At 41.6% G+C, this 25,006-nt stretch overlaps 1 long non-coding RNA gene and 1 other non-coding gene across 2 annotated transcripts in view; both read left to right on the top strand.

Moving 5' to 3' along the window:
- The window catches only part of LOC126954819 (uncharacterized), a 45,875-nt gene that overhangs the window by 2,376 nt on the left and 18,493 nt on the right, over window positions 1-25,006 (top strand). The gene's annotated exons all lie outside the window — the stretch shown is intronic.
- LOC126955836 (U7 small nuclear RNA) lies at window positions 9,853-9,914 on the top strand. Its single transcript, XR_007726123.1, has one exon. It is a non-coding gene; the product is annotated as a U7 small nuclear RNA (small nuclear RNA).

Here is a 25,006-nt window from a genome sequence, read left to right as displayed (position 1 = left end):
CTGATGTTGCCTATCTATTAAAAATAGTATGTAATTACTATTTTAAAATAGTAAATAGTTTGTAACTACTATTTCAAATAGTATGTAATTACTATTTTTAATAATAGTATGTAATTACTATTTTTAATAGATAGGGCAACATCAAAATAACCTCATGGTCTTTACAAGATGAAGCATCATTTAAAATAGGTCCAGAACACACAGGTTTAAATTCTGCTAGTGTCACTAATTGTATAACCTTAAATACATTACTCAAACTTCCTGAGCTTTGCTTTCCTCATCTGTAAAATAGGGATATGGAAGAGACAGTTACGATGATTAAATAAGAGGTAATTGCTCAATGACATCTTCCTCTTGATAGACTGACTATACAAATGGACAATGGCCAGATCATATATGATAACAGAACTCTCACCCACAACCTCTGTAGCAACTAACCTTCCAAACCACCACCTCTGCAGCAATCAGGCAAGAATGGTTAAGACTTGGACAATGACTGCCAGCTTCTCTTTTATTACTCGTTTCTAACTTAAGACCAACCAAAGAAAGCCAAATATCCTCCTTAAACAAATTACATAAGATGCCCTGTTTCTACTTAGCCAACCTCTAGCTTCTCCTTGCCAACACCTCCAATCGGCACACCTGAATTCTTCCCTGTACCTGAATCTTTCACTATAAAGCTTTCCCACTCTCCTGCCTGCCTTTGAGACTGACAAATGCAAATGATGGTGACTGACTCCTTTCTCTAGCAAGCTCTGAATTTCCAGTTTTCCCGGAGACTTCACTGAAACATGGTCTGTGCTGTCCCTGACGGTGGACCTCAGCCTTAGGCCACTTGTGATGCCCACAGGGGCTCCTTGTGCCTTGTTGCCTATGGCTTGGCAAGTCCATGCCAACTTGGTAAGTCAGTGCTGGCCTGGAACTCCTCCCTGTTTGCCTTGAGTTCCTAAGCTATTCATTTGAAGTCTGGTACTCAGATTTTGTTACTGGTTCCTATTTGCATCCTTAGTGGAATCAGGCAATTCCTTTTCATCCTTGGCGCTGTCCTTTGTACTTCTATTTTGTATTGTGCTATCTAAAAGTGTTGTTTTCCATAAGAAGGAGAATCATATGGTAGAACATGGCCATGGGCCCTACAACCCTGTTGTTTAAGCCAGTTTCACAGACCGATGAGTTTGCAGTTCTCACCAGACTACATCCGTTTGGACAAATTTTGTTGTGGGTCACCAATAAAACTGGAGGAAGTTCTCCCTTCATCTTGATTTTTTGTTCTGAGGGCTTGCTTTTGATCCAAAGAAAGAGGTCATTCTGATATTCTGCCTGCCAGGGGGCACAGATTATCCGGTCTGTGTTCAAAAGGGGCAAAATTCAGACCGGGGGCTGAGACAGGATAAGCAAGAGCATAATTTTCAACACCATAACCAGCATGCATGGGGTGCTCCAAATCTAAATCCTCTCTACCAGGAAAAACTGCTGCTGCTTATACATACTCTCATTACAATCCTAATGCCTGTGCCTATCTCTCTAAGTGGGATAACTTTGTCAATGCGGAGTTGGGCCTTCAATGGCCACTCTGGGAAACACTTGACTTGACAAAATTTTTTATTTGATGGGCAACTTAGAAAAGAAAGGAAATTAAGATTTCTTAGGTCTGATGGGCAACAGGTTTTGAGTGGTACACAGAGGCCTCCAAAGGAAATTCTGATTCAAGAATTATTCCACTAAAAGATGCTTTGGCTAAAGCAAACAAGCAATTTGACAACTTAAGCAACAACAAACTAGACTCATTTCCTAGTAAATCTTCCCCTTTGGGTTGGCTCCCTATATCCAGATGTCCCTTTTATCCCTTAGCCTTCTGATATCTCTCTTTCTTCACTTCCATCAACAAACCCCTTCTCTTCCTCTTGTCCAGGCCTCCTGCATTTTCCCAACAACTCTCCTAAAACTCGAAAATGTTAATTGCTTCTAAAGATCCATTTCCCCTCAAAAGCCAGGTATGCAGGCAACTGCAGAATTTAAACTTTGCACCCAAGATGAATTAAGAGCAATAATCAAGGATTTCCCTACTTCCAAACAAGATCAGCAACTTTTTTTTTTTTTTTTTTTTTTTAAGACAGAGTCTCGCTCTGTCGCCCAGGCTGGAGTGCAGTGGCCGGATCTCAGCTCACTGCAAGCTCTGCCTCCCGAGTTTACGCCATTCTCCTGCCTTAGCCTCCCGAGTAGCTGGGACTACAGGAGCCCGCCACCTCGCCCGGCTAGTTTTTTGTATTTTTTAGTAGAGACGGGGTTTCACCGTGTTAGCCAGGATGGTCTCGATCTCCTGACCTCGTGATCCGCCCGTCTCGGCCTCCCAGAGTGCTGGGATAAGACCAGCAACTATTTATAAAAGAATTTAGGATTCATTTGAATGCATATGATTCAGGGTTACCTAACCTAAATATATCAATGTATACATATATGGGCCAGATCCTCAGGTGTTAAATCTTGGATTTAAAGAAAAGCTGATTGGACTGACATGAGAAGGGATCTACAAGGATCGCTCTTTCCCCAATAAACTTAGAGTATGAAAAAAAACAAAAAAACAGAAAACAAAACAATGCCCTGAAAAGTAGAACAAAGCCTCCTAAAAGCAATATCCCAAACGTTTTCTATAAAAATCTTTTGTATCATAATTCAGTAATGCAAACAGAGACAAGATGAAACTATAGGAGATTTTCAGGATAGACTATAACATACCTCCTGACAATATTCAGGAGTTAACAACAGTGCCAGTGTAACAGCAGCCCTTTCGTCTTATTTTGTCAATGGAGTTAAATCCAAAACTAGAAGGCTAATTCAAAAGTAGAAATTAGAATGGAAAATAGCTCATTACCTGAACTAAACACCTCTTAGAACATTTTGAAAGGGCTTTAGAATAAAAACGACACAAGGCCCAAAATAAACTATGGTCTTACAGATCAAACAGGTAAGTGGCCCTCTTCTCATCAGCTATTTTGACAAGGACACTTACAGATATTGTAAACCAGAAAAAAATATTGTCCTATCTTATAAAAGAAAAACCAAGACAAAAAAAATCCCTCAATTCCAATCAATGAGAGTGCTCTCAGAAGAAGAAAAATGCTCCCAGTATCCTGCTTTGCTCTTAAACACTCAAGTGAATTAACTGTATAGATGATGGTATAGTCTGAATGTGTTCCCCAGAATCTATATGTTAGAAACTTAATCCCCAAGGCAAATGTGTTGGGGGATGGGGACTAATGGGAGATATTTAGGTCATGAGGGTTCTACTTCAGGAATGAATGAATGCAACTATAAAAAGAACTCACAGAGTAAGTTCATTCTTTTTTCTCTTCTGCCATGTGAGGACACATTTGCCCCCACTTGCCCTTCCACCTTCTGCCATGTGAGTACCATAGGAAGAAGGCCCCCAACAAACTACCAGATACCAGTGCCTTGATCTTGGACTTCCCAGCCTCCAGAACCATGAGAAATACATTTCTGTTCTATATAAATTACCCAGTATTCTGTCACAGTAGCATAAATGAACGAAGACAGATGGTCAATCTCATCAATTCCTGGTAGGTACGTGCGCTGCTCTTTCTGCATTAAACTTCACCACCTTTGCTGAGCTTCCTCCTCAGAGTAAACATACACACAAGTGGTAGGTCTCTCAAATAACCCACAGATTTTTTCTATCTCCCAGCCCTTAATTGTAACCCCTGGGCCCTTGAGTGAAAATATCCCTTCCTGGTCTGTGAAACTACCCCTGCAAATTTAATAGCCTCCTCTTTGCAAATGGAATCATAATATTAAATGTGCAAGAGAGGAATTGTTTCTTAAAGTTCCAGAAGACTCCTCTATTCATAATCAAGTTGTGCCTACTGTGGATATACCTTTGCCTCCTGCATTATCTTTGATGCATACCCCCGCATGAAGGTCTTGACACTGTACCTGACATTCTGTGGCCTTAAAAGTCTACGGACATAGAAAAAAATAACTGTAGTAGAAACCGAAGAGAAGATAGGTTGTACCAAACTGTTACCCAATCATCCCCAATATCCCTTGAAGACAGAGCAAAGGAAGATTTCAAAGCTGTATTTGAAGGCCTTATATCTAATGGTCTTTTCATACCCTGCACTAGCGATTGTAACACTCTAGTCTTGCCAGTAAAGAAACCAAATAAGTGAGAATATCCATTTTTCAAGACCTCAGGATAATCAACAAAATTTTTGTTCCTTGCTTCCCAGTAGTACCTAATTCAGATACCATCTTGGCATCAATTCTACCTGAAGCCACTTGTTTCACTGTAGTGTATTTTTGCTCTACCTTTTTATTTATTTATTTATTTATTTATTGGATGTGCCTCTAGACCACTTCTAGGGCAGTCAATACCTTTTAGCTTTCACCTGGAGAAGATAACAATATACCTGAACAATTATGTCCTAGGGTTTTATTGAAGCCCCCTCCTGTTTTTCCCAATTCCTCAAACAATTCTTAAAAGATCTGAATTTCTCTTGTGATTTAGTTCTGATATCATATGTAGATGATCTACTTTATTCATAGAACAAGAAAACTTGTAAAAGGGTTCCATTTACTTGCTCTCAGCATTAACAGAGAAGGAACAAAGTTTCAACAGATACATTTCAACTTTTCCAAAGTACAATCCATTATTTAGAACATGGTGTGTCTAAAGAGGGAAAAACATTCTCTCATTAGGCAAAAGATTATCCAAACTTATTTTAGACCTCTCACTAAATGACAGTTGATAGGACTTCTAGGTTTAACTAGATATTGCATACACATTTTCTGAGATCGTAATATCCCTTTATGACTTGATTCAGACCTCAGGAAGAGACTTTTTCTTCTGGAAACCCAAACTTGGAATAGGCTTTCTGCAGCCTGAAGAAAGTTCTTCAACAGCTTCTTTCACTGGGTATCTTTAACTACAAAAATCCCTTTGGTCTATTTATGCATAAGCTATATGGATAAGCCCTTGGAGTTTTAACTCAACTTGATGGGAACCATCAAAACTCATGACTTACTATATATAGCCTTACCTTTGATCTGGTTGTAAAGGCTTTCCTCTCATCTGTGTTGAAAGCTGCAATTAAGAAAAAAACAAAAATTACTTATCCATACTTCTGCTGAAATAGTTCTAGTTTCCCCACTTGATCTCATGGTCCCTCATATAGTACTGACATTACTACTGACTGAAAACACACAACACTTTTCAGCCAGCTGATTAACTTCCTAGGATATTGCTACTCTCCCTCTCACATTACCATTCACTACTGCAGCACCCTGAATCCTGCCACTCTTTCTGCCCCTAACCAGAAAGGGAGCCTCACAATAGTCTCACCTTAGCTAGGAAATTTTCTGTATTCATATTTATCAGGGACTCCCACTGAGAACCCTGACCTAATACTATTTGTTAATGGATCATACCTCAAAACTGAAACTGGCCGAGGTGGGAGGATTGCTTGAGCCCAGAAGTTCAAGACCAGCCTGAGCAACAGAGTGAAATCTTGTCTCTACAAAAAGAAAAAATTAGCCATGTAAGGTGGTACATGTTTGTAGTTTCAACTACTCACAAGGCTGAGGCAGGAGGATCTCTTGACTCTAGGAGGTCAAGGCTGCAGTGAGCCATGATCATGCCACTGCACTCCAGCCTGAGTGACAGGGCAAGATCCCATCTCAAAAACAAAAACTGATACTGGAGGTTATCAAGCAGGTTATGGTATGACTAATTTCTCTTTAGAATATAGTGTTCTCTACCTGGGTAAAAGTCAGCACAAATGCCAGAACATAATGCATGTATTACACTTTGTCAATTAGTTGAAGACCAAAGAGTAAACAAATGTACAGAAAGCAAATATGCTTTTGGAATAGTACATGACTTTGAGATTCTTTGAGAAAAAAAAAGTGGGGAGTTTCTCATCTCTATCAAAACTCCCAGAAAAATAGACAACAAGGTAATGTACTTTTCGATGCACTCCTGTTCCTTTGAGTGGTGGTCATTATAATGTAAATGCTCATGCAAAAAGAGAAAATATGAAACTTAAAGGAAATGCTCTAGCAGCTCATTGTGACAAACAAGCAGATTTAACCAGTATATGATCCTATCTCAGCCCTCAGAGGATAAATTTCTGGAGGTATCCAAAGAGACAATTATAAAATATCAATGTTGGCAGGTGCAGTGACTCATGCCTATAATCCTAGCACTTTGGGAGTGGGTGGATCACCTGAGGTCAGGAGTTCCAGACCAGCCTGGCGAAACCCTGTCTCTACTGAAAATACAAAAATTAGCCAGGTGTGGTGGCAGGCACCTGTAATCCCAGCTACTCAGGAGACTGGGGCAGGAGAATCACTTGAACCAGGGAGGCGGAGGTTGCAGTGAGCTGAGATCACGCCGCTGCACTCCAGCCTGGGCGAAAGAGTAAAACTCCATCTCAAAATAAAATAAAATAAAATATCAATGTTTAGGCCAAATCTTTGAAAAGGAAGAATGAAAAATATCTGTTTGCGTCATCGCTGGAATTCCCAAGACAGTGGTTTGGTGACATCAGATGACTTCAAATGGAAGTTAGCTTAATTTCGCCATGAAAACTGCTCATCATGGCACAGACAAATTGCCTACTCCCTTATATGGACATTAGTTGGGAAACTTGAAAAAGACAGCTGAGGTTATTTTGGAGTCATGTGTCACCTGTCAACACATAATCCTGAATAATCTGTAAAGGTGAGACATGGCCAAGAACCAAGGCCTCAACACCCTTTTGCACACCTTCAAATGGATTTTTAAAATGTTTTTATTGTATGTCTATTTTCAGAGTAGACTGCAGCATTTTTCTGCCAAAAAGCTACGGTCCTTACAGTCTCTAAAAAAGCTGCATGGTTTTATGTTTCCAACCTGGGGCATGACAACTTTTATATCAAATGACTAAAGCAAACACTTTATGGGAACTATTATAAAATAACTACGCCTTACTCCAAACTACACTATCCTTGCCACCCACAATCTTCTGGACAGGTTAAAAAAAACCAATGGCATTCTTAAATTTAAATTAGCAGAACTTTCAGAAATCTTCGAGCTCCCTTCACCAAAGCTACTCCCGCTTTCACTAGCCTTTATGGTTACATGGTTCATTATTCCCTTGGGAATATATTCCCCTGAGAACTGGTAACTAGAAGACCCATGCGTTGAGATATTTCACTTTAGATAATAGACTCTGTCCTACTGCACACAAAAATGACAAAATATTTCAAGGAACTCATGTACCATACCCAGTTCTATCACCAAGATCATTATGCCAGTATCCCCACAACATCTTCCTAAACAGCCTCTTCATGATCTTCAACAGGAAATTTTATGTATTTGGAAGTGATAACAGAAAGAAACTGTTCTTGAACCTCATCGAAAGTAGCCTTATCTAGCAGAGTTAATAGCAAACACAACAATTAAACTCCAGGAAGTCAATCCCTGGGTTCACATTTCACAACTAAAGAAGCAATTTAGAATTCTATACAATCGAAATGTTAATCTAAAAAGATGCTTCAACCTGAGGCCCTTTGCATTCTATCCAGAGTCTTAAATTCTTCTGTACAGGCGCCCTCTTACCAGATTATCACCATAATGGTAAAACACAAAAAAGTCCAAAAGATCTCACAATAAGATTGATTGTGGAGGCGACTAAACAATCCCCAAGATCTGGAGATCTGGATCACTAGCCTTCCTTCAACTGGTCACACTCTTCCAAGTAAGACAGTGGCCAAAACGGAGACTGAGGGACTGAATATACAGGTGAACAATAGCCAGGAGATATGACAATAAAACTCTGACCCATAACCTCTGCAGCAACCAGCAGGAAGCCAAACCATACTCTGCAGTGATCATCCCCAAACAATTAGGACTTGGCCTGTAACCACCAGCTTTCTTTATTTCGCCTCCACTTCCAACTCAGCACCAACCAAAGAAAGCCAAATGTGCTCCCCAAACCAATTGCATAGGATGCCCCATTTCTAGTTAACCTGCCTCCAGCTTCTTGGTGCCCACAGCCTCCATATGGCACATACCTAACCCTTTCCTTTTTTCTATCATAAAGTTTCTCCACTCCCCTTGTCCTCATTATCTTTGAGCTTCTGCCAAATATAAATGAAAATGACTGATCCCCTGCTATAGCAAGTTCTGAATAAATAGCCTCTAGCTGCTCTCATTTGCATGGTCTTCATTTATTTCTGCACCTTCCATAAAATTAAAAGTAACCAAGGGTGGCCACAGTGGCTCACACCTGTAAATTCCAGCACTTTGGGAGGCCGAGGTAGGCAGATCGCTTGAGCTTAGGAGTTCAAGACCAGCCTAGGCAACATGGTGAAAGCCCATCTCTCCCAAAAATACAAAAATTAGCTGGGCATGATGGCCTGTATTTGTGGTCCCAGCTACTTGGGAGGCGGGGGCAGGAGGATCACTTGAACCTGGGAGGCGGAGGTTGCAGTGAGCCAAAATCTTGCCACCACACTCCAGCCTGGGCAAAAGAAAAAAAAGTGACCGAAAGCTAAAATGCATTGTGTATGTAGCTAGAGGATCTCTCTCTAGTACATTGAGAGTGACAAAGGAAAACAAAATCAATCAATATAAATTTATTAACATAATATGCGCCAAACACGGGTTTAAGTACTGAGGCTAAGGTGTTAGGTGCTGAAAGGTACAAGACATACCTTTCCTCCAAGTATTATTATTTATTTGAAAAACAAGGCATAAACATTACAAGATAACTAACACTATAAGCTAACATACATTAAGTAGCCTGCAGGAGTCCCTGTGCCACTGGTCTAAAATGATCAAAAGTGGTTTCATTGAATAAGGGGCACGTAAGCCAAAACTTTGAGGATTAGCTCAGTAGAGACAAGGGGAAATCAGCACTTCAAAGGAGGAAATGACTTCAGTTTGGAATCAGAAATAAAGATGTATTTCACAAAGATATGAGTCTAACTGGTTGGCCTTAAATCATAGGGAGGAAAGCTACAAAGTAAAACTAGAGCCTTATGTCAAAAGGCTTCCCTTGCCAGTCTGAAGAATCTAGATTTTTTTCTGTAAGCCCTGAATTTTCACCTGAGCTTATCCTCCCAACCCCCCGTGGATGTCCTCCGGTCACTCAGGCTACTTAGTCTCAACAAATACTCTACTGTACCCTCAAATCTGAATCGAAAGATAGCCAGAAGAAACTATCCAGAATAAAGCATAGCAGTTAAAAATGAAGATGGAAATATAGAAGAGAGTGTAAGAGAATAAAAAACATATGGAACACAGATGAAACAATGGAAGCCAGAAGGCAATGAACTAAGAAAAGTGCTGAAATAAATAACTGCCAATTTAGAATTCACTATGCTGGGACATATCTTGCACAAATGGAAAAAAAAAAAGCATGCTTTCAAAGCATGGAAAGGTGTATGATATGGTCTGAATGTTGGTGTCACCCCAAAATTTATATGTTGAACTCTTAACCATCAGTACCTTAGAATGTGACTGTATATAGAGATAAAGCCTTTAAAGAGGTAATTACGGTAAAACGAGGTCCTAAGCGTGAGTTCCTAATCCAATATAACTGGTATCTTTATAAGAGGAGATTAGACACAGACACACACAAAGGAAAGACCACGAAGACAGAAAGAGAAGACAGCCATATACAAGCCAAGGAAAGAGGCCTCAGAAGAAGTCAAACCTGCTGATACCTTGATTTCAGACTAATCTCTAGAACTATGAAGAAATGAATTTCTATTGTTTAAGCCATCCAGTCTTGTTAGGCAGCCCTAGCAAATTAATACACAGACAAACTCCAATTGAAAAATGTTATAGGGTGTTACAGCTCTTTCAGAATTTGTCTAGTAGGCTTTCCAGTTTATGCCAAAGAGCCCCTTTAAAAAAAAATGCTCTAGAAAATACCTGGCTATTTATACCTGACTAGTATGTCTCAAAACTGTCATAGTCATGGAAAACAAGAAAAGACTGAGAAATTATTACAGACCAAAGGAAACTAATGAGACATAATAACTAAATGTAATGCAGTATCCTGGATTGGATCCTGAAGCAGAAAGAAAATATGAGTGGAGAAATACAAATAAAATCTGAAGTATGTTCAAGAGTGTGTAACTATGTTGAGTTCTTAGTTTTCACAAATGTATTACAGTAAATACGATGTTAACATTAGAAAATAAATGAGTAAAGGATATATAGGAATCCTCTGCTCTGTCTCTGTAAATCAAAAAATATTTCAAAATTAAAAGTTTAGAGACATTTTCAGGCAAAAACAGAATTTTCACCAGCAGAACTCCACTAAAGAAATACCAAAAGGTATTCTTAAGCCAAAAGAAAAATGGTTCCATGTGAAATACCAAAATATCACAGGCTGGCCACTGTGGCCCATGCCTGTAATCCCAGCACTTTGGGAGGCCAAGGTGGGTGGATCATTTGAGCCCAGGAGTTCAAGACCAGCCTGGGCAACATGGCAAAAACCCATCTCTACCAAAAATACAAAAATTAGTCAGGCATGGTGGTGCACTTCTGTGGTCCCAGCTACTTGGGAGGTTGAGGTGGGAGGATTGCTTGAGCCCAGGAGGTCGAGGCTGCAGTGAGCCATGATCATGCCATTGCACTCCAGCCTGGATGACAAAGTGAGACCTGTCTCAAAACAAACAAACAAAAAACCCAAAAAGCAAAAAACAACAACAACAACAACAAAAACCCAAAATATCAACAATGCAGGATGGGATGAAGAACAATAAAAATAGTAAGTATGTGGGTGAGGCTGGGTGCAGTGGCTCATACCTGTAATCCCAGCACTTTAGGCGGCCAAGGTGGGCAGATCACTTGAGGTCAGGAGTTCCAGACCAGCCTGATCAACATGGTGAAACTCCATCTCTACTAAAAATAAAAAAATTAGCTGGGTGTGGTGCTGGGCACCTGTGGTCCCAGCTACTTGGAAGGCTGAGGCAAGAGAATTGCTTGAACCTGGGAGGTGGAGGTTGCAGTGAGCTGAGATGGTGCCACTGCACTCCAGTCTGGGTGACAGAGCAAGACTCCATTTCAAAAAATATGCATTAAATAAATAAATAAGTGGGCGAATCTAGATTAATATTACCTATATAAAAAATTACAGTAATGTGTTTTAGGGTTTAAAATATAGAGAAAGGACATTATTGGTATTTAAGTAGAGAGGAGCTAAAGAGAGTAAAGTGTTCTAAAGGCTTTCTAATCATAGAGTGGCTCATGGAGCTTATTAGAAGGCAGCATCTCAGAACTATCACTGAATCAGAATTTCTGTTTTAACAAAATCCTCTGTGATTCATATGCATATTAAGGTTTGGGAAGTATTGTTCCCAAAATGTGTGTATTATCTGAAAAGGGAGTAAAAGAACTAATTGATACTAGATTTTTGCATATCTAGAATTTATTTTGTAATCTCTATGGTAACCACTCAAGGAATGCTAAAAGATTGCATAATTTTCAGACACAGGGGGAGACTGAAAAAGTAAAAAATGATCAGCTGAAAATAAAGCAAGGAAAGAAAGAAAAAGAAACAGAACAGATTGAATACATAGAAACCAAATTAAATATAAGTAAGCAAAATATTCATATTAGAAGACAATGATTATCCGACTAGATTTTTTAAGACAAAAACAATTACATATACAAGATGATGTAAATGTGTATAGCAATTTACAATTTATAGTTTTTCACATATGCTAAGGCTAAGAAACATTAAGACTAGGTTATTAATAACCTGAAGAGCAGCGGGTTGTTCTATTAAGATCTTCTACAAAGTAACATAGAAATCCCAGGATGTTACCAATCTGGCAAATTACTTATATTCTTTAAAATGTCCCGGTGTGGTGGCTCACGCCTGTAATCCCAGCACTTTGGGAGGCTGAGGCAGGTGGATCACCTGAGGTCCGGAGTTCGAGACCAGCCTGGCCAACATAGTGAAACCCCGTCTCTACCAAAAATACAAAAAATTAGCTGGGTGTGGTGGTGGGCGCCTATAATCCCAGCTACTCGGGAGGCTGGGACAGGAGAATCATTTGAACCCTGGGAGGCAGAGGTTGCAGTGAGCCGAGATCAAGCCATTGCACTCCAGCCTGGGGGACAAGGGCAAGACTCCGTCTCAAAAAACAAACAAACAAATTAAAACAAGTCTTCAATAAAACTATGGGAAAAACATTTTTATTACATATTGTTTTAACCAGGAATGTAACTAAAACAAAAGGCTACAGAAATATTGAAAGTTGAAAGTAAAATAATGGAAAAAGATGTAACATGCAAATACTAGCAAAAAGAAAGCTAACACAGCCAGGCGCGGTGGCTTACGCCTGTAATCCCAGCACTTTGGGAGGCCGAGGCGGGTGGATCACGAGGTCAGGAGTTCAAGACAAGCCTGGCCAAGATGGTGAAACCCCGTCTCCACTAAAATACAAAAAAAAAAAAAAAAATTAGCGGGGCGTGGTGGCATGCGCCTGTAATCCCAGCTACTCCGGAGGCTGAGGCAGAGAATTGCTTAAACCTGGAGGGGTGGAGGTTGCAGTGAGCCGAGATTGCGCCACTGCACTCCAGCCTGGGCAACAGAGCAAGACTCTATCTCAAAAAAAAAAAAAAAAAAAAAAACTAACATAAATTATTAATTTTAGGCAAAGTAGACTTTAAGATAAATGACATTACTAACCATGAAAAATAATACTACATAATGACGAAAGGTTTAATTTACCATTATCAACTATTGTATGAGAAGATACAATAATTCTAAATTTGTATACACTTAGTAATATAGTTCCAAAATACATAAAGCAAAAAATGAAAAGTCTAAAAGGAAGAATAGACAAATCTGCAATCATAGTGGAATTTTATAAGGCACCTTTTAGAAACTGATAGAATATGTTAACGGACAAAATTAGTAAAGATATAGAAATACCATGTTTAGCAAACTTGACCTAATGTACATTCCTAGAACATTGTACCCAATAACTGCATAGTGAATATTCTTTTCAAGCTCACCGGGAATATGTACCAGAATTAACTATATGCTGTTTCATAACATAAAACAAGTCACAACAAATTTCAAAGCAGTGAAATCACATAAAGTACATCCTCTGACACAATGCACCTAAGCTAGAAATCAGTAACACAGGCAAGGCTTATTTAGAAATTAAGCAATATTCTAAATAATCCATAGGTCAAAGAAAATGTTACAATAAAAATTATAAAGTATTTTCAACTGAATGATAATGAAAATACCACACATCAAGACTTATGAGAGGCAGCCAAAATCATGCTTGTGGGAAACATAATTTTAAAAGCATGTAACAGAAAAGAAAAAAAAAAAGCTAAACATTTATGAGTTAAGATTTTCATCTCAAGAGTTGGTAAAATAATGGAAAATATACACTGGGAAGTTTTAAAAAGAATGGAAAATAAACCCAGAGGAAATTAAATAAAACAAATAATAAAGATAAGATCAGAAATTAGGAAATAGAAAATGTCTCAGTCTGTTAGAGGCTGCTGTGACAATATATCATAAACTGAGTGGCTGATGAATAACAGAAATGTATTTCTCACTGTTACTGAGGCTCAGAAGTCCAAGATCAAGTCCCTGGCAGATTCCGTGTCTGATGAAGGCCACTTCCTGGTTCATAAAGGGTCATCTTCTCTCTGTATCCTCACATGGCAGAAAGGGAGAGGAATCTCTCTGGGATCTCTTTTCTAAGGGCACTAATCCCATTCATGAGAGGTCAGCCCCTCTGACCTGCTCACTTCTCAAAGACTCCACCTCCTAATACCATCACTTTGGAGGTTAGGATTTCACATACGAGTTTGGGAGAGACATATTCAGACCATAGCAGAAAACAAGGAGAGAATTAGTAAAGCTGGGTTCTGTGAAGAGACTAAGGGTGAGGTGGGAAGCGGGGTATAATCCCAGGGGCCAGAAAAACTGGAAGAGGAAAATGTGGGGAGAGGTGCATACAGTTGCAAGTGAATAGAGAGGGAGAAGGGGCCAGATTTTCTGGCACTGTCACCTAGGCTGGAGTGCAGTGGTAAGATCTTTGGTTCAATGCAACCTCTGCCTCCCAGGCTCAGGTGATCCTCCCACCTCAACCTCTCCAGTAGCTAGGACTACCAGCATGCACCACCATGCCCGGCTAATTTTTGCATTTTTTTGTAGAGATGGGGTTTCACCATGTTGCCTAGGCTCTTCTTGAACTCCTGGCCTCAAGCGTTCCTCCCACCTCAGCCTCCCAAAGTTCTAGGTTTACAGGCATGAGCCACCATGCCTGGCTGCCAGATTTTCATTAGGGATTTTGAAATGAAACACTTTGCAGCTAGAGGAAACCCCCACTTCCAGCTCCCTATGAAATACTTAGTAAGGCCGGGCGCGGTGGCTCACACCTGTAATACCAGCACTTTGGGAGGCCGAGACGGGCAGATCACGAGGTCAGGAGATCCAGACCATCCTGGCTAACACGGTGAAACCCCGTCTCTACTAAAAATACATTAAAAAAAATGAGCCGGGCGCGGTGGCGGGCGCCTGTAGTCCCAGCTACACGGGAGGCTGAGGCAGGAGAATGGCGTGAACCTGGTAAGCGGAGCTTGCAGTGAGTGGAGATCACACCACTGCACTCCAGCCTGGGAGACAGAGCAAGACTCCATCTCAAAAAAAAAAAGAAATACTTAGTAAGGCAGACTTGTCTTGTGAATCCAGTCTGCGGTTGGATCTATTTGGAGCAGGCCTTAAAGCATTAAATCCTGTTATAAGGGTGGGTGTAGAGTGAAATAAAGGCAGCTCAAAAGTACCTGGTCCCCTGTGATTTACTCTAATATGAGCTAACACTGAGCTCGTGTGCCAGGCACTGCTATGAGGACTTCCCTTGCAGGAGTTCATACAATCCTCCCAGCAATCCCACAAGGTAGGTACTATTATCATCACACTAATTTACAACTAAAGAAGCCAAGCCTCAGAGAAGCCAGGTGAGATTATACCTATAGTCAAGAGAAATAGGATTCGGATGAGGCTGCCTGGCTCCAGAGACTGTGCTTAACCACTCCTCGATACTGTCAGATTCAAGAGGCATTTCATGTTCTAGACTTGAGGCAGGTAAATATGCAGCCTCTATCTACTAGGAGTGGATGGCATTACAAGAATATAGCCACAGGGGAGAAAAGGTAGGTTGCCAAGAGGCATATTATTAAGTCATAAGGCCCATTAACCCCCCTATGGTGGTTAACCCCCACCCCTGCCTTCTTGGTGCTAGGATTCCTCACTGCTGAGCCCCAAACAGCATCTGAAAAAGCAGAGGGCGTCATTAACTCCTCCGCTTCACTACCACTCACATCTCAGCTATCAGCAAATCTCATGTCCCCCACCTCCCCCTCTCCACTCCCCACCACCTAGTCCAGGCTTCTGTCTGCTCCTCTTGGACAAGTGCAATGCCCTCTGCATCCTCTTTGCCATCATCCCCTCATTCCAGTCCACTCCTCACTCAGTCGTGAGAATTCCTTGAGTAGACATCTTCCTCCCTTCTCCAACGGTTCCCATCACACTAAGCATACGATCGTAACTCCTTTCCTTGACCTATAAAGCCCTGCAAGGTCTGGCCCCACTGATCTCGAGGATCAGCCTCCCTCTGGCCAATGGGCTTCCATCCTGAGCGCCTCCTTGCAGACCTGCAATACACCAACGTTTTCTTTTCCCACCTTCATATATGCTGTGCCTTCTGTCCCAAATGTTCTCCTCATTTTGCATGGCAGCTTTCTCCTTTTCCTTCAGTGTAAACGTCACCTTCTCTGAGAAGCCTTCCCTTTCTACTTCGTCTAAGTAGGAACCTAGTTTTGAGGAAATGCCCTATATATTCACTTTAATTTTTTGTTTGTTTTTTTTTTTTTTTTTGAGACATAGTCTCACCCTGGCACCCAGGCTGGACTGCAGTGGTGCAATCTCAGCTCACTGCAACCTCTGTCTCCTGGGTTTAAGCGATTCTTCTGCCTCGGCCTCCCGAGTAGCTGGGATTATAGGTGCCCTCCACCACGCCAGGCTAATTTTTGTGTACTTAGTAGAGGGGTTTCACCATGTTGGTCAGGCTGGTTTTGAACTCCTACTTCTGGCGATCCTCCCGCTTCGACCTCCCAGAATGCTGGGATTACAAGCGTGAGCCACCGCACCCGGCACCCACTTTAAATTATTTTATGAGTTGATCGCTTGTGTAATGTCTGGATTGGAAGCGTCTGGAAGACAGGAACCCTATTCACCTACTCTTCTGAGCACTTAGCACAGTGCCTGGCACATAGTAAGCATTCACAGATTTGGATGGATAAATGATAATAATGGATCCCAAGGGTTGCTTTTCTTTTGATGGTTACTAAATGAACCCAGATGTGGAGACAGGAGAGAGAGAGAGCAGGGACTAGCAACAAATAGGCAACATCTCGTATTTTGAGAGTATTTTAAATTGAAAAGGAGATGTTTTCCAATGGTGGATGCAAATAGACAAATAATGACCACATTGCTTTACCATTCCACCTGCGTTTGTTTTACAATGTTTAGGGTAGAGGAAATGACAAGTCTCTTAAGAGGCATGGCAGGATCTGACTGTCATCAACCTCATTAATGAGGCCTCTTAAACAACTTGAAGCGAAATAACTTCCCTACCAAAGCCGCTTCAAAGAGCAGTTGGAAGTGGAGAGTGAGGGAGTAATAGAATCAGTAACTAGGTTGCTGAGAGAAGTCTCCTGTGATTAGAAAAAGAAAAAAAAATGTAGTAATTATATTCTGTGGAGACTAAGAGAACTCAGAAACCATGGTCTTGCCTTCGTCTTTATTTCTAATGGAGAGAGATGAAATAAAATCTGTGGATGTAGCAGAAGGTAATTTAAGGCCTTCCCTGGGATGAGTAAAGCATCCTGTCCCCAGAGGGAGGAGAGGTAGGTAGAGAAAGCTTCCTCCAAGCACTAAAACTGCTGAAATAGTTATAATTTCCGGTAAAAGCAGGAGCAAGAGAAAAGCTGCAGGAGATCCGTTGGGAGTCCGTGAACAGGGCTGGAGCCTGGAGCTTGCTGCCACTTGAAACAGAGTGAGGGAGAGCTTCATGGGCCTTTGACTTGGAGAGAGAGCAGCTGTGGGGAGGATCAAGTACTGGTGGGGAGTGCAGTCTCTGGAATCAGACAGATGGAGTTCCAAGCCTGGCTCCCCTTCTTCCTCCAGCATAGGTTTGTGCAAAATATCCCACGCCTCTAGGCTTCAGCTGATTCTTCTATGAAAGGGGTTAATAATAAAGAGGGAAGGGAATGACCACGTGGTAGGGAGGGTCAAATGTGAGGGCTCGTGATCACAACTGAGACAGCTAGTCGTAGCCATGGTGGCGAATAAGCCACTTGATCCTAGATGTGTGGAGAGTGTGGACTGGCTCCCTCCAACTCATTCCAACCGACTATACCAGGGGCTACAAAACGACAAATTATATTATCCAGGCTCCCTCCCAACTAGCATTCCAGAAACAAATCAAGTTTGACCATTAGATTATACTCAACTGAGGCCGGGCGCGGTGGCTCAAGCCTGTAATCCCAGCACTTTGGGAGGCCGAGACGGGCGGATCACGAGGTTAGGAGATCGAGACCATCCTGGCTAACATGGTGAAACCCCATCTCTACTAAAAAATACAAAAAACTAGCCGGGCAAGGTGGTGGGCGCCTGTAGTCCCAGCTACTCTGGAGGCTGAGGCAGGAGAATGGCGTAAACCCTGGAGGCGGAGCTTGCAGTGAGCTGAGATCCGGCCACTGCACTCCAGCCTGGGCGACAGAGAGAGACTCCGTCTCAAAAAAAAAAAAAAAAAAAAAAGATTATACTCAACTGAGATTTGGAAGGTGGATCTGGTGGAGGCTAACTTCCTGTTCCATGACAAGCCTTTGTTGTCATTGGCAAACGAGGTAGTAGGAACATGAGGCTTTTCAACCGTTCTGCATCCATTCTCCAGTCATCTGCATGTCTAGAGGAAGCATGAGGAGCAGCGCTGTAACCAAATACAGATCCGGTTGCTTGTTGCCTGCAGAGTTCAACAAGAGTGAGGTCTAGTGGAAAGAAAGTGACTTTATTAACCAAAACTAGTAATGGGGAAGTGGCTGGATTCCCATCCAAAGCGACCAATTCGAATTTGTGGGGAAAGACAAGGGGCAAGGGATTAAAAAGGGGAAACTTGATATGGAAGGCATGCAAGAATTGTGCTGAATACGGTGTCCGCGTGTCTCATTCCAGCGGCCATCTTGGGTCTCATTCTACCTGGAGCGTGGGCTGACATCATCTCCACAATGGCTGGGTGGTTCACTAGCCACCTTGAGATAATCTCTGGAATTTTGCAGCTGGGTCTCCAGGCTTGGCCTGCCCATCTCAAGATTAGCCCGAGGAACTTCTAAGAAGGCACATAATTAGATACTAGCCTACCGTTATCGAAATGTGGAGGGAGTGTATGCAGTGAGAAAGAGAAGGATGTGGAGTTTATTTTTTTGAAGGCTAAGGGAAAAGGCTTCTACGGTTTGCTTCAAGGTTACATCTTGAAACCCATTTTGAAGCCAGGCTGCTTGTTTAGTGTGGCTTCCTGATACAGGAACACAGTCTCACAGTTGAAATCAGTAGCCCTAGTGGTGGCCTCAGAGGTAGTAGCTCTTCTGGTGGGTCAGTTCTGCTTTTTTCTGGTAGTCATTTCTGGAAACCTAGTCTAAAGCCCATACCCTTAGACCTTCCAGTGATTTTGTAAACAGCCCATTCCCTGAATTAAATCCCTTGGAAGTTAAGACATCTTGAGGCATTTCTTTCTCCTGCCCTCAATCTTGACTCTTACTCCAGATTTTCGCATTTTTTTCCTTCACAATCCACTGTATACCACATTTTTTTTTATAAGTGAGAATATTTTTTTCTAGAAAAAGCATCATTCACTTCACTTGGTTGTGTTACTTTTCCTGAATTATTTACATCAACGGAAAGACTGACCAGTTACCCCATTCCTACATAATTAAACCTGAGGCATTGCCATTCCCTGGTGATAGCTGCACCAACTGCAACTGTAATGCTGGGCAGGGAATAATTAGAGTCAATAGAGCAAATTCACCATCTCAAGCCAATAAAGTGAAACCTGATACTGATGTTTTAATGGAATATTGAAAATGAAGAGTTGAGAGAAAATACTTTCTCCAGCATTGTCCAAGAGAGATAGGGCATTGATGACTCAATGAGTCTTCCTGCCAGTTTGGCAGATACAGCCTTTTAATTGAGAGTGACTCACCATGCCTCAGTGGTGACTGTATTCCTTAAAAATAGCAGCTCCCGTTGCATTGGACTTAAATCCTTTTTGCAAGGAGGCAGGAAATAAACTCACTCTGCAACCTTCTCATCTCAACTTAGTTTCCCTGTTGGTCATTCTGACCATCTGACATCTGTGCTGCTGTGGTTGTTACTTCTCTAAATCCATAGACGGTAATAAATTAGCATTCTAGTCTCTTTTTTTTAGCCTCTTGTGAGACTGATTACAATGATTCCGTTCAACAGAGCCTGATTATCTCTAAGAGAACTGAGAAAAATTTGTGACCCTAAAGATCTGAGTCCAAATCTAGTCGTAGACCCAGAAACCCATGAACCCTGAGATCTTCTTCTACCCCTAAAGCCTGATTTGCTGTCCCAACAAGTGGGCAAGCACACACTCTCTGGCCAATTCTTCATTGTCTGCATGTGGGTCATTTGTAACCATTTGTTTTCAATTATAAGACTACTTGAAAAGGCCGGCCTCTTGAGTTCAAGAAATATGAGTTCAAATCTTGGCTATGCAGCTTCCTAGCTGTGTGATCTTGGACAAGTTACTTCACCTTTCTGTGCTTCATTTTCCTCATCTGTAAGGAGTCAGTAAGAAAACCCACCTGACATGGAATTAAAAATATATAAAGTAACTAGCATAAATAAATAATAGTGGCCAGGCGTGGCGGCTCACACTTGTAATCCCACCACTTTGCGAGGCTGAGGCAGGAGAATCACCAGGAGTTCAAGATCAGCCTGGGCAACATAGTGAAAGACCATCTCTACAAAAAATAAAAGATTAGCCAAGCGTGGTGGCACATCCCTGTAGTCCCAGCTACTCTGGAGGCTGAGGTGGGAGGATCACTAGCCCAGGAGTTCAAGGCTGCAGTGAGCCATGATCGCGCCGCTGCACTCCAGAGCCTGGGCAAAAGAAGGACCCTGTCTCAAAAAAAAAAAAAAAAAAAAAAAAAAAAAAAGTAGACCAGGGCTCTGTCCAAAGAGAGGTAGAAAAGGGGTTCCAGGATGAGGAAAGTGTAGGAGGAATAGGGTGGCGATAAAAAGAAGCCTGATAGGCCTTTAAGGCCAATTTCAACTCAAATAGTCTGATTGCAAAAGCAGCCACAAATGCTTCCTGCTCCCAGCATCCATGCCCTTAGGCAATCCTGTCTCACTCTGACTCCGGACTTGGTTATGCAACTCTCTGTGACCAGTGGGATGGCCAGAGTAGCAACTGTGATTCAGGTAGAAGCATTCAAAGGGCTTGCACATCTGGGCTGACTCCAAGGGTGTGCAGTCATCCCTCCGTATCCATGGGCGATTGGTTCCAGGACCTCCCAAAGTCAGTGGACTCTCTGTTCTCTTATATAAAATGCTGCAGTGTTTCCATATAACCTATGCACATCCTTTTGCATCCTTTAAATCATTTCTAGATTGGTTATGTTACCTAATGCAATGTAAATGCTATGTAAATAGTTGTTATATAAAATTGTTTGGGAATAATGACAAGAAAAAAATGTATACGGGTTCAGTACAGACTCAGTTTTTTTCCTGAGTATTTTCTATCTGCAGTTGGTTGAAACCAGAGATGCGGAACGCATGGATACGGAGGGCTGACGGTACTTGGCACATTTCTGTCACCATGTGAACAAGCCTGCTCTAGCCAGGTGATGCTGAGAAACACGTGGCCCAGTCCTCTCCAACATCCCAGTCAACAGCCGGCACTGCCAGAGACACGGCAATCCAGCTCTCTGTAGCTGCCCATAGATTCACATGCAAGCCCAGTCAAGACCAGTAGAATAGCCCAGCTGAGCCCTGTTCAAACTGTAACGCATAGAACTGTGACCAAAATAAATGGTAGTCATTTTAAGCCATTACATTTTGGGATAGGTTGTGAAAGAAGTGAAAGCTTGCTGAAAATGGGGGGGGTGGGCATTAGAAGTGGGGGCAGATGAGTGACATAGGCAGGTATGAAATGCCATCCGGATGGATGTACATTTAGGAAACTGGAGCATTGTAAATATTTGATTAAGCAAAATAATTATTTGCATAAATTTGCTTCAAGATAAATAGGTCGAGCTCCCCCTCCTTTTTCCCTTCTTTTTTTTTTACTCTCCTTTTCCCTTCTTCCTTCCTCTATCCCTCCTCCTCACAGAAAATAATAATAATACTAAATAAATAGATAAATAGATTGACGAGTGATTACTGCCTGCAAAAGGTAGTGATTTGTGATGTCTTACAGCCTTGTAGCTCTAGGTGCTGTCTGTGGACCGGAGACATCAGCATCACCTGGAGCTTACTGGAAACATGGAAGCCCCACTCCAGATCTAGTGATCGTAATAGGAATTTCAACATCCCCAGGTATTTCTCTGGCATGATCACAGTTTGAGAGGCACTGTCCCACCCTAAAAACAGAATCCACATTGAGCACTCATCTCATTCTTTCTACTCTGCTTAGATTTTTTTAAAAAACTTCTTTAGCTGCTTCAACATCCTTTCCTTTCCACCTGCTCCCTACCGTTGCATTACTAAAACAAACAAACAAAAGCCACCCTTATCCTTTGAATTGTATCATCACAAAACTCTGTGTGTGTGTGTGTGTGTGTGCGTGCGTGTGTGTGTGTGTGTATGTGTGTGTTTTCTTGGGAACTTTGAGTAGACCCCAGTAAATAAAAATTGCTTTTCCCATCCAGGTTTTGAACCAATTAAGAAATAAGACAAATGATGATGCAGATAGAGGCCAAGATATCATCTTTATCACTGTTAAAGTCTAAGTTAGAGACATTGCCAAATGAGCTTCCTCTATAGCAGTTAGAATTAGCCAGATTTATCCATTACCAGTTGTGGCCCAGGGCAGTCTCACCCCTGCCTTCCCCAAAAAGAAGGAAGAAAAAAGGACTGGTTGGGGGAAAAGATGGGAGTAAGAGATGGACTGGAGAGAGCCGGGAGAGTAGCCTCTGCATAAGAGGAATCTCTAAGAATGGAGAAAGGCTTGTGTGGTGGTGGTAATGAGACAGATATGTTCTATAAAATGCAGTCGTCATCATCATCATCTAGAAATGTCTTAAAATCTAAATGGTTTAGAAATGCTCTTTAATTATGACTGATTGATGATATCATCTGTTAAAATGAAAATACACATTGTATAGTGTAATTTTTAAAAAATGATATTAGGTTTAGGTTCAAAGTTGATGATAACAAAGAACATGTTTGAAAGTTTATGGTTTTGGGGGTTTTTTGTTTTTGTTTTTGTTTTTTTGAGACAGGGTCTCACTTTGTCACCCAGTTTGGAGTGCAGTGGCATCATCTTGGCTCACTGAAACCTCAATGACCTGGGTTCAAGTCATCCTCCTGCCTCAGCCCCACAAGTAGCTGGGACTATAGGTGCAAGCCATTATGACCAGCTAATTTTTTGTCTTTTTAGTAAAGACAAGGTTTGTCATGTTGCCCAGGCTGGTCTTGAACTCCTGAGCTCAAGCAATCTACTCACCTCAGCTTCCCAAAGTGCTGGGATTTCAGGCGTGAGCCACCACACCTAGCTGGTTTGAAAGTTTATGACAAGAATACTGCAAAAGAAAAAAAAAAAGAAAAAATGCTTGCCAGACAGAACATCTTCCTTGGACTCTTCTGTGAATGAAATAAATGAACCTCTGTTATGTTTCAGCCACTAAACAAATATTTCTGCGGTGATGCAGAATAGATGTTGCTGAAAAACACACACTCAGCAAAAGCGAACATTAAAAAGACTGCTTTCAGGAATATTAGGATTATAGTCAGACCACTAAAAATTTATGCAACTTTGTAACTAGAGCACTAACTAAACAGTAATTGGTACCTTGAGAGACAACTTGGACAGTCCAGGCAGGAAGCTCAACATGGTTGGAAGTTGCCTCAAGGCTTTAAAATGCTATTAAAAATAATTGTGGAATATCACAGAGATGAAGAACAGATTAGCCATTGCTGGGGTTAGGGATGGGTGGAAGGGGCTAGGTATGGCTCTGAAGGGAGGGAGCCTTGTGGTAATGGAACAATTCTGTAGCTCGGCTGTGGTAGTGGCTGTACTAATGTATACATGTGACACAGTTGCACAGAGCTGCACACACACACACACACACACACAGTGTATATAAAAATGGTGAAATCTGAATACACTCTGTAGATTCTACCAATAAGCAGTGTCAATTTCCTGGCTTTGTTCCTGTGCTGTAGTCGTGCCAGAGGTTACCATTCGGGCAGCTAGGTGCAGGGTATGTGGAATACATATATATAGCAATTTCCAGCAAAACTATAAATTTTTCAAAAATCAAAAACTAAAAGAAATTGGCCAGGTGCAGTGGCTCACACCTGTAATCCCAGCACTTTGGGAGGCCCAGATGGGCGGATCACCCGAGGTCAGGAGTTTGAGACCAGCCTGGCCAATATAGTGAAACCCCATCTCTAATAAAAATACAAAAAGTTAGCTGAGCGTGGTGGTGGGTACCTGTAATCCCAGCTATTCGGAAGGCTGAGGTGGGAGAATCACTTGAAACCAGGAGGTGGAGGTTGCAGTGGGCCGAGATCACACCACTGCACCCCAACCTGGGTGACAGAGCAAGACCCTGTCTCAAAAAAAAAAAAAAAAAAAAAAAAGTTTAAAAAACGTACTGGGCAGAAGTGCTATCTTGGTTGTAGAATCAATGCAAATAGAAAAGGAGCCCTGAGCCAGTGGCACTGTATCTAGCCAGCCAGAAAAGGAAGTGCAACCTGCCCTGGGCAGGGCATCTACCTGTTTAAAAAGGATGCCCAACATGTTGCACTTATTTTTATTTTCTCAACATATACCAGAAATAGTTCTTGCCTGTGTACCAGCCAACCTAAGGATATTCTCCCCCCTTTCTGTTGAAGGTTATAATTCTATTCTCACTACTCAAGCTCCTCTTCTTTTAATGTATGTTAGCATTTTGAATTTGATGTGTTCTCTTTATTCAGGATCTACGTAGCCATTTGGAAAGGTATACTTAATTGCAAGTGGGACTTTTTCCAAATATAAGCCATAATATATGTAAGACTCAGAGAGTCTTCTGGGAAGATTAGAATCATGTGAACAGACCTCCCTTTTGTGGAGATACTAAGGTGTATTTCTGGGAACTGGCTTCTGCAGACTGTTGATGTCCCTGTGTGTAAATGAATATGCAGGCTCAACAAAACTAATAGTTGGTGACTGCAAAAGCCCTCAACTCAAAGGTCTTAGCCATCATTGCAGAGGAATCACCAGGGGCATTTGTTTAAAATGTACATTACCTGATCTTTTCCCCGAGTTTCTGAATCTGTTGGTCTGGGAACAAGGAATCTGCAGTGTCACATGCACCCAGGACATGTTGACACTGTCTCTCTGAGGACTGCTCTTTGAAAAACAGGCTTCTATCTCAACAAGAAGGAGGCTGGCCCACTAGCTTTTAAGTATTTCGCTGACTTCCTGCTGAAATAGTGCAATGTGGTTAACAGCGAGCTTTGGAAGAGATGAGTAAAGGTGATGCTTCAAAGACATGCTGAGCAAACTGAAAAGCAAGTTAAAGCACCATGACATTGCTTCTAGAAGCTGAGGATTGACAGCAGCTGACAGTCATGCTGGTACCAGTGTCACCTTTGAATACAAAGAACATTGGGTATTTTGACTTATTTCAGCAGGGATAAAATGTTAGGGAGGAAAATAT

This window comes from Macaca thibetana, chromosome 5 (assembly GCF_024542745.1).
Source record: "Macaca thibetana thibetana isolate TM-01 chromosome 5, ASM2454274v1, whole genome shotgun sequence".
In the NCBI taxonomy this organism is placed as follows: Eukaryota; Metazoa; Chordata; class Mammalia; order Primates; family Cercopithecidae; genus Macaca; species Macaca thibetana.
This window is presented reverse-complemented; position numbering and strand designations above follow the sequence as displayed.